This window comes from Hyaena hyaena, unplaced genomic scaffold (genome assembly GCF_003009895.1).
Source record: "Hyaena hyaena isolate Hyena2069 unplaced genomic scaffold, ASM300989v1 scaffold_294, whole genome shotgun sequence".
NCBI classification, from domain to species: Eukaryota; Metazoa; Chordata; class Mammalia; order Carnivora; family Hyaenidae; genus Hyaena; species Hyaena hyaena.
In genome coordinates this window covers 2162935-2173349 of record NW_024080923.1, presented here as the reverse complement: position 1 = coordinate 2173349, position 10415 = coordinate 2162935, and the positions used below count along the sequence as shown (strand labels likewise).

Sequence of the window (10415 nt, the reverse complement as noted above, 5' to 3'; positions counted from 1 at the left end):
GAGGTTTTTCTCCCCCGTGCGGAGGTTTTTCTGTTTCGGACTCTCTCCTTTTCCCCTCTCACTCCCCGTAGAGGGTAGGGGGGATTGCCTCCCACCCTGGAGTCTCCGATCCCGGCCCGATTTTATCTTCCCCGGTTCGCACTCATGTTAGAAGGCTTTCTCAGTGGATTCTGCGTCTTTTTTCTCCCAATCTCTCAGGTTTTGTAAGGTTTCCAATGTCTTCAGATCTTTTCTGTGTGATGTATGGGCGCGAGTGCAAGTACGGAGCTCCTTACTTCTCCGCCATCTTGCCCTCTCTCCCCTGAATTTGTTTATTTTAATAGCATTTGTGTGTGTGTATTATTTACTTTTCTATAAATAAGATAGTGTCATTTGCAAACAGAGGTAATCTTCTTCCTTTCAAATGTGGATGTCTTTTTTTTTTTTTTTTTGTCCTGACCTATTTCTCGGGCTAGGATTTCTGGTACTATGTTGAATAGAACTGATTAAAATGGGCATCTTTCTCTTGTTCTTTATCTGAGAGGAAAAGCTTTGAGTTTTCCTTCGTTGAGTATATTAGTTGTGAGATTTTCACATATGTCCTTAATTATGTGACGTAATTACCTTTGATACCTGGTTTTATGAATGTTTTTATTATGAAAATGTGTTGAATTTTGTTAAATGCTTTTTCTTCATCAATCGATCATGTTTTTTTTTCCCCTTCATTCTGTTAATGTGGTATATTAAATTGATTGGTTTTCATGTATTGAACCATCTTGACATTCTATGAATAAATCCCAGCTGGTCACTGTGGAATGGTTTTAATGTGCTGTTGAATTCAGTTTTCTCATATTTTGTTGAATATTTTTTGTATCAATATTAATCAAGGTTATTTGTTTCTAGTTTTCTTGTAGTGTCTTTCTTTGGTTTTGGTTTCAGGGTAATGCTGGAATCCTAACTGAGTTTGAAATTTTTTGAAAGACTTTGAAGGCTATTGGTGTTTTCTTCTTTAAATATTGGTAGAATTCTCCAGAAAAGCCATCTGGTCCTGAGGTTTTATTTTGGGAGAGATTTTTGGTTACTGATTTAGTCTCTTTAGTGATTATAGGTCTGTTTGGACTTTTTTTCTTTATTATTCAATCTTGTTAACTTCTATATCACTAGTAATTTATCCATTTCTTTTAGATTATCCAACTTATTGGTGTGTAATTGTTCATAGTGGTCTCTTATAATCCTTTTATAATCCTGGCATCAGGTGTAATACCTCCTTTTTTATTTTTGATTTTACTTATGTGGGTCCTCTTTTTTCTCAGTCTAGTTAAGAGTTTGCAAATTTTGTTAATTTCTTAAAAATCCAATTCTATGTTTTATTGATTTTTTTCAATATTTCTGTTTTCTATTTCATTTATTTCTGCTCTAAAATTTAATATTGTTTTTCTTCTACTAACTTGGATTTAGTTTGTTCCTTTCTGGTTCCTTAAAGTAGAAGATTAGGTCATATATTTCTTCCTTTATAATGTAATTATTTACTATCATAAACCTCCCTCTTAATACTATTTCACTTCATCCCATGAGTTTTGTTATGCTGTTTTTCTATTATTTCTACTTGTCTGAAGGTATTATGTTCATTTTTGACCCATTTAAACGACTCTTAGTCATTTAAGAGTGTAGAGTTCTACATGTTTGTTAATTTTCCAGTTTTCCTTTTGCTATTGATTTTTAGTTTCATCTCATTGTGTTTGGAAAAGATCTTTGGCATGACTTAAGTCTTCTTAAATTTGTTAAAACTTGTTTTGTGACCCAACGTGTGGTCTGTTCTGGAGAATGTGTCATGTGCATTTGAGAAGAATGTGTATTCTGCTGTTCGTGGATGGAATGTTTTGTATATGCTGTTATACCCAGATCGCAGTATCCTCACCGACCAGAGACCACCAGGGAGACCGAGTCACGCATACAAAGGCAAAGGGCTTTATTACGGGCTGGAGCTCGGGCTCACAGACTTCACCAGCGCCGTGGATCCGTGCTGAGAGCCCAGAACAAAGACAGAGTGGGGTTTTTATAAGGTTTGTGACGGGAGTTACAGAAGTTGTGACGTGAGAACAGTGATCCAATCGTAATTATACAGCATTGTTGACAGCAGGTTTAACCATACATGTTATCCCGAGTATCTGTTACTTTTGGCGGGATCCAGTTACAACATTCAGGGTACTCTTAAATTCAACCAACCATAGACTAATGGGTTAACTTTTACCTTAGGCAGCTAAGATTTATCTATAGTTGCTGGTCTTTCTTGATTGGGCGTTGCCAAGGTAGTGTGGTGGAGTGATGTGGTGAGCAGTTTCTTCGGCCTTGGGCAGTGTGTAGCTGCCTGATAGTTCCAGGGGGACTGAAACTTAGGCCTTCTTGTTTAGAGGAGAAACTTAAGGCCTGTCATGGAGTTTGTATGGTTTAGACTTGTGTCCTTACAATGCCTGTTAGGTCTAAGTGGCCTGTAGTGTTGTTCAAAACCTCTGTTTCCTTATTGATTTTCTGTCTAGTATTCTAGCCATTATTAAAAGATGGGTGCTGAAATTTCCTACTATAATTGTATTGCTATCTATTTCTCTTTTCAATTTTGTCAACTATTTTTCTGTATGTGAGGAGCTCTGATGTTAGGTGCATATATCTATAATTCTTACATTTTTCTAATAAAATGACCCTTTTATCATTATAAGATGTCCTTCTTTGTCTCTTGTGACAGTTTTTAACTTACCTATTTTATGTTATGATTATGGTAACCCCTGCTCTATTTACTATTTGCACATTATGTCTTTTCCATCTTTTTGCTTTCAGCCTATGTGTACTCTTAGATTATAAAGTTAAGTCTCTTGTAGACAACATATAGATGGATCTTGTATGTTTTAACCCATTCAATAACTCGATGTCTTTTAATTGGTAGGTTTAATCTATTTACATTTAAAGTAATTAGTATAGGGTAAGACTTACTATGGCCATTTCTTAACGGTTTTCCATATGTCTTGTAGTTGCTTGTCCCTCTTTCTGTCTTGCTGCTTTCCTTTTTGTTTTATTGATTTTATTTTGTAGTTACATGCTTTGGTTCCTTTCTTGTTTCTTTTTTATGTATCTTCTATGGTATTTTATTTGTGTTTACAATGAAGATTACAAAAAGCATCTTAAAGTTATAGCAACCTATTTTATTTTATTATTTTATTTATCTTTAATTCAAATTCCAGTAGTTAACACAGTGTTATATTGGTTTCAATCGTACAATATAGTGATTCAACAATTCTGTACATTACTCAGTGCTCATCAAAATAAAGTGCTCTTAATTCCCTTTACCTATTTCACTCATCCATCCCCCCCACCAGTCTGTTGTAAACTGATAATAATTTAACTTAAATTGCGTGAAAAAACCCTATTACTTTACATCTCTTTTAACTCAACTTTATGTTATCAGTGTCACAAATTACAGTTTTTATACTGTGTATCAATTAACATGGATTTATAGTTATTTTTAATGCCTTTGTCATTTAAATTCTGTGCCAGAATTAAAAGTGATTTATGTTCCAACATTATAGTACTTGAGAGGATTCTGTTGCTTTATCTTTCCCAGAGAGAGAGCTTTATAATTTTATTTTCATGTTATTGCCCATTGTCTTAATTAAGTCTTAATTTTCCTTTCATTTTTGAATGACAGCTTTGCCAGATACAGTCTTCTTGTTTTGCAGTTTTCTTCTCTCATCACATTGAATAGATCATCCTACGCTCTCTGGCTTACAAGATTTCTATTGAGAAATCTGCTAATTGCATTGGAGATTCCTTATATTTGATGAGTCACTTTTCTCTTGCTGCTTTCAAGATACTCTTTTTGGGACTTGTGACCATTTGATTATAATGTATTGTGGCATGAGACTTTTTGTATTTATCCCAATTGGAGTTCTTTTTATTTCTTGAGCTTGTATATCTATTCCCTTTATTAAATTTGGGGCATTTTTGACCTTCTATTTCTTCAAATAGGTCCTCAGTCCTTTTCCTTGTCTCTTCTGTGACTCCCATAATGCATATAGTACTCCTTTTGAGAGATATACTTTTGAGAGTGTCCCATAAGTCCCTTGGCTCTTATCACTTCTCTTCATTCTTTTTTTCTCTTATAATTCTGACTTATAATTTCAAATGACTTGTCTTCATGTTAACTGTTTCTTTCTTTTGCTTGATCAAGTCTGTTGTTGAATCCTGCTAGTGAATTTTTCAGTTCTGTTTTTGTATACTTTGGCTTCAGAATTTTTCTTGATCTCCTTTTTAATAGGTTCTATCTCTTTGTTTATACTATCATTTCGTTCATGCATCATTCTCCTAATTTCATTTAGTTGTCCATCAGTATTCTCTTTTAGCTCATCAAGCATCTTCTAGGCTTGATGTGGTTCTTTGTTAATGGTTCTTTGTTAGTTAATTCATAGATCTCCATTTCTTTAGGGTTGGTTTCTGGAGATTCATTTTGTTCCTTTGATTTTTGCCATACTTTCCTGTTTCTTTGTATGCCTTGTGATTTTATTGAAATTTGGGCATTTGAAAAATCAGCCATCTCTCCCAGTTTTTAGGGACTGGCTTTGTACTGGGAAGATCTTCAGTAATCAAGCTGGCTAGAGATTCTGGAGCATCTCAACTCTCTTATGCATATGTGACTTCTCTGGGCTTGTGCTTCTGCTTTCTGTGTTAAAGAACCTTGCCTTGTTTCTTTTTCAGGAGCTTATAATATTTTACTTTCCCTGGTGACTGCCCATGGTAATTCAATCTCTCTGGGGTTACAGCAAGCCACCATGCTAGCCTTTGTTCTCGGTAGCCCCTAGGCATCCAACCTATATTGGTTCCTGTCAGAATTGAGTTAAATGAGACAAGAACTAGTCCTTGAGAGAACCTTTTGAGACGCCAGAGTATTTGATGGATGTTCCATTTTTCTTTGTCTTTCTCTCCCTAGGGAGAAGCCACCGGTTGGGCATTTTCTACCAATGTTCTGTGCTGTGGGGAGGGGACGTGCCAGGTCAGTGCAGCAAACTTTCTTTCCACCTTCCATCTGGCTCTTCTTGCCTTTGCCCTCACCAGGGGTGCTGCAAACTCTTAACCGGCTTTTGAGTTCTCACAAAGGCAATTTAGTCTGTGTGTCATTGAGTTGGTGTCTCTGTGGGGAAATAAGACACCGGGGCTTCCTGTTTCGCCATCATGCCGGTGTCGTTCCTTGGCATGGGCGTTTTTTTAACATGTTCTTCATTCACTGACAGTTTTACTTTCTCTATTTCAAATTCTGTACATAGCTTAGTAAGTAATTTGGAATATACATCTATTATATCTCCAAATTTAACAACCTGTTTACATGTATGGAATTGCAATTACCATAAGATTGGTAATGCATTCTCATCTTTTGGTTGCTATACTACTCAGTCTGTTATTTTAGTATGCATTCCATTTCGATGTTCTTCTGGGGCCCCATCTCAATGTCAACCTCGTGAGTAGGAGTTTTAAAGGTTCTAGGCTAGCTCTCTTTTCTGTTCCAACCCACAGGAAATACTCTTGTATCTTCTGCCACACGTCAGTGTAAGTTTAGCACATTCCCAACAGAGCCCAGTTTCACTTTCTGTCTTCTGCCACCCCAAGATAACAGCTACAGCCCCTCTCCATTAGAATCCCGAGGCCTTTGTTACATACTGGTTTTCTGTGACATTCAACCCCACAACTTCCAGTGAACTTATGTCATGCCCTCTACATGCTCTTATAGGACTCCTTCTTGAGAAAAGTTAGTATCCTCTAACATGTCCCATACCCTTCCACTGGGTGTGTATGTTATAAACACTCATAGTTTGTTCTGAATCTTTTCTTAGCTTCAACCAGTTTTCCTTACCCTATTTCAAATTCTGAATATAGTTTAGTAAATCTTTTAGATTATAACTTATTATATCTTTAAATTTAACACCCTGTCGACACACATAGAATTGCATTTATAGGCACATACGAATTTCCAATTATGTGTGTGTACATGTGTGTGTGTTTGTATGTTTTACAAAAATTGGATCATTTCATGTGTTGTAGGCAGAATAATGGCTCTACAAATATGGCCACATCCTCGTGCTCACAGGTTATGGATATGTGACCTTATCTGGCAAAAGGGACTTTGCAGATGTGATTTAAGATAAGGATCCCAAGATGGGGAGATTATCCTGTATTATCTGGTTGTGTCCAATGTAATCATGAGGGTCCTTGTAAATGAAAGAGGAATGCAGGAGAGTGTGAGAAGGAGAGTTGATGATAGAAGCAGAGATTGAAATGATCTGATTGTTCTTCAGGGCCATGGTTCAAGGAATTTTGGCAGCTTCTAGAAGATCAAAAAGATGAGAAAAATGAATTTTCCCATAGAGCCTCTGTATGGAACATGGCCCTGCTAATATAATGGTTTCAGACCAGTGAAATCCATTTGGGACTTCTGACCTCCAAATGTGCAATGTGATCAATTGAGGGTGTTTTGAGGCATAAGTTTTTGGTAATTTGTAACAGCAGCAATAGAAAATTGGTAAGTGTTTGATGAAATGAAATCTAGAAGTCATAAATCAAGAACCTATGGAAAAACCAAGTATTAGTCACCCCTATAACCCAGGTTCCAAGTGCACTCCATGTTTCCCAGGCTCCCTTGCAATTAAGTTGGGACTGATCATGGCTAGTTGAGTATTAAGTGGAAGTTACATGTTCCTTCCAAGCAAGTTAAAAGCTGGCATACTTTTATTATCTCTCCACTCCCCTTTCTTGGCAGCTTTAAAGCCCACATGTTCAAAAGTAAACCTATAAGCTGTGGAATATCAATAGAGTGTCATTTTACCTTAAATTCTTGGTTTATTCCAAGTCTTTATTTGTAATGTAAATAAAAACTATCAATATCAATAATGTCATAAAGATGTTATCTTTCTTTTTTTTTTTTCTGAAACATTAGTTTGCCTTTTTGGGGATTTTTCCAGTATATTATGTTAGGCAGAAACCTAATTTTATTCTGAGTTCATAATCATTTGGACCAGAGTTTTTATTGAATAGTCTATCCATTTGAACATACTTATTTTATATGGTTTCCATATGTGACTAGGGCTATTTTAAGTCTACGTCTCACTTCTATTTTATTTGCTTGATTTATCTGTCCCTGGGCTAATATTAGACAGTCTTAAGTATTAGTGCTTTATAACATGTCTCCCTTCCTGTTCTCCAAATTTGTCTTTGAGATTTGTGGTTCTTTGTCAACTTCCATGGAAAAGTCTGGTGGGATTTTGTGCTTATATTTCATTTGTAGGTTTATTTGAAGAAAATTTCCATCTTTGATGAAGAGTCTTCCAATTTTGGGAGTTGGTGTTTTTTTCCTCTTAATTTAGGTTTTCTTTTCCATCCTTCAGTAATGCTTTATAGTTTACTTTGTAAAAAATCATTAGATTCCTTTCTGGACACCCATAAATTTTGGCCAGTGTTATAAATGGAATATTTTTTTCTACTACCCTAATAGTAGTAGAAAACAGTCTAATTTGTAACTGGAGATATATGAGGACACTCTAGATTCTTTTCTTTGTATCTAGTAGCATCACTAACCACTCTTACTGATTCTAAGGGTTTCTCTATAGATATTCCTGAATTTTCTGTGTAGAAAATCGTCAAATCTGAAATACAAACAGTTTGGGCACATATTTCTCAATTCTAGTATCCCGTGTTAATTTTCTTATTGTTTTAAGTAGCATACTAATGTTAAAAGGCAATATGACATGAAAAGATGCTTAACATCCCTCATTATCAGAGAAATAAAAATCAAAACTACAATGAGATATCTCCTCACACCCATCAAGATGTCTAAAATTAACAACACAGGAAACAACAGATGTTGATGAGGATGTGGAGGAAGAGGAATCCTTTTGCACTGCTGATGGGAATGCAAACTGGTACAGTTTGGGAAAATAGTATGGAGGTTCCTCAAAAAAATTAAAAATAGAACTACCCTATGACCCAGCAATTGCACTACTAGGTATTTACCCAAAGGATACAAGAATACTGATTCAAAGGGATAGATATATACACCCTGATGTTTGTAGCAGCACTATCCACAATAACCAAATTATGGAAAGAGTCCAAATGTCCATAGACTGATGAGTGGATGAAGAAATTGTGGTATGTATATAATGTGAATCCAGACATGAGGAAATACATTTTAGCAGTTATCAAACTGTTTTATGATGCTTGCTGATAAAAGTTGCTTGAGAGGCAATAGAAGGAAACTAATATTTGTTGAACCCCTACCAAGATTTGGGCAGTAATGCTGACTGACCTCTGCACACCCAATTTCTCATTTAATTCTCTCAGCTCTGTGTGAGGTGAGCAGTGTGATCCTTATTCTGCAGAGGAGGAAACTCTGAATAAGAAATGATATTTGCTAAAGGTCACACCAATGGGACATGGCAGAGTCCAGATTTGACTCCTGGTCTGTTTTATGCTAAGGTTTTTGCATTATTTCCTTTAGGTCTGAATTACAGTTTTCCTTGTTGTTAGTGGGTGGCACAGTTTTTCTCTCAATCGCTAAGCTCTATTTGTGGTTAAACAATTGTATTAAAAACGTAGTGCTTCAAGAAAAACCAGAAAGCTGACCCTTGGAAGTTGAGGAAAGAGTGACACTGACGTAGTAGCTGCTGCTACTTTAGTCTTGGGTTATAAGCCGGGATCTACTATATCTACTGATTAACTATGGAAGACTACACCAAAATATTGGAAAAGGTACTTATAGAGTAGTGTATAAGGATAGACACAAAACTACAGGTCAAGTGGTAGCCATGAAGAAAATCAGACTAGAAAGTGAAGAAGAAGGGGTTCCTAGTACTACAATTCGGGAAATTTCTCTATTGAAGAACTTTGTCATGCAAATACAGTCAGTCTTTAAGAAGTGCTTATGCAAGATTCCAGGTTATATCTCATCTTTGAATTCCTTTCCATGGATCTCAGGAAATACTTAGATTCCATCCCTCCTGGTCCGTTCACGGAATCTTCACTTGTTAAGAGTTATCTGTACCAAATCCTACAAGGGATTGTGTTTTGCCACTGCAGAAGACTTCTGCACAGAGACGTAAAATCTCGAAATCTATTGATTGATGACAAAGGAACAATTAAACTGCCTGAATTGGGCCTCGCCAGAGCTTTTGGAATACCTATTAGAGTATGTACACATGAGGTAGTGACACTCTGGTATAGATCTCTAGAAGTCCTGCTGGGGTCAGCTCGCTACTCAACTTTAGTTGGGATTTGAAGTATAGGCACCTATTTGCAGAATTAGCAACTAAGAAACCCCTTTTCCATGGGGACTCAGAAATTGATCAACTCTTCAGAATTTTCAGAGCTTTGGGCACGCTGAATCATAAAGTGTGGCCAGAAGTGGAATCCTTACAGGACTATCGGAATATATTTCCCAAGTGGAAACCAGGAAGTCTGGCATCCCACGTCAAAAACTGGAACGAAAACGGCTTGGATCTGCTCTTGAAAATGTTGGTCTATGATCCTGACAAATGACTTTCTGCCAAAATGGCACTGAATCTTCCATATTTTAATGATTTGGACAGTCAGATTACGAAGATGTAGCTTTCCAAACATTTCCACATACCAAAAATAGTTCTATTTTTACTGTTAACTTTGTCTATTTTTGTTTTGTGTTTTTCTCTTTGTTGTAAACTTAAGCTGTATTTCATCTTCTGATTTCAAACTGTAACTTAAAAATGTAAATATTGTTCTATATGCATTTTAATATAATAATTTTGTATATGTTTATAGATCTCATTGTAACAACTAGTTGTTGCCATAATAAAAGTATAAATCTACCTTCAGCCATAGAAAGGAATGAAATATTGCCATTTGCCATGATATGGATGGAGCTAGAGAATATTACGCTAGAAATTTTCCTTTTAAATAATCTGAGATTTTTTTATTTCTAATTTTATTGCATTATAGCCAGAGATTATAATTTACACTCTATTGATTTTTTGACCAGATACCAGGAAAGAATACCCAATGCATTGCAACTTTTCTAAATATTCTATGTACATACTAAAGTAATATATTTTACATATTTCTTGAGAGCACTCTTTATAAACACATGTATGTAAATATACCAAATCAAGCAGTTTATTTCTGTTATTTAAGTGTACTATAGTCTTTCTAATTTTTGTTCACCAGTTTTATCATTTTATGCTATGTGTATATAAGCATCCCTCACTATAATTGTAGACGTGTACACCTTCCCTGTAGCTCTGTTTTGTCTTATATATTTTATTTTATTGTGATAAGATGTGTAACATAAAATTTACAATTTTCACAGTATCTGAGAGTACAATTCAGTGGCATTAAGTACATTCACAGTGCTATGTAACCATTGCTTCTATTTC

The 10415-nt window shown here is 35.7% G+C and overlaps 1 pseudogene; it reads left to right on the top strand.

Moving 5' to 3' along the window:
• Nucleotides 1–8730: 8730 nt before the first annotated feature.
• LOC120241860 lies at nucleotides 8731–9615 on the top strand (annotated as a pseudogene).
• The last annotated feature ends 800 nt before the right edge of the window (nucleotides 9616–10415 follow it).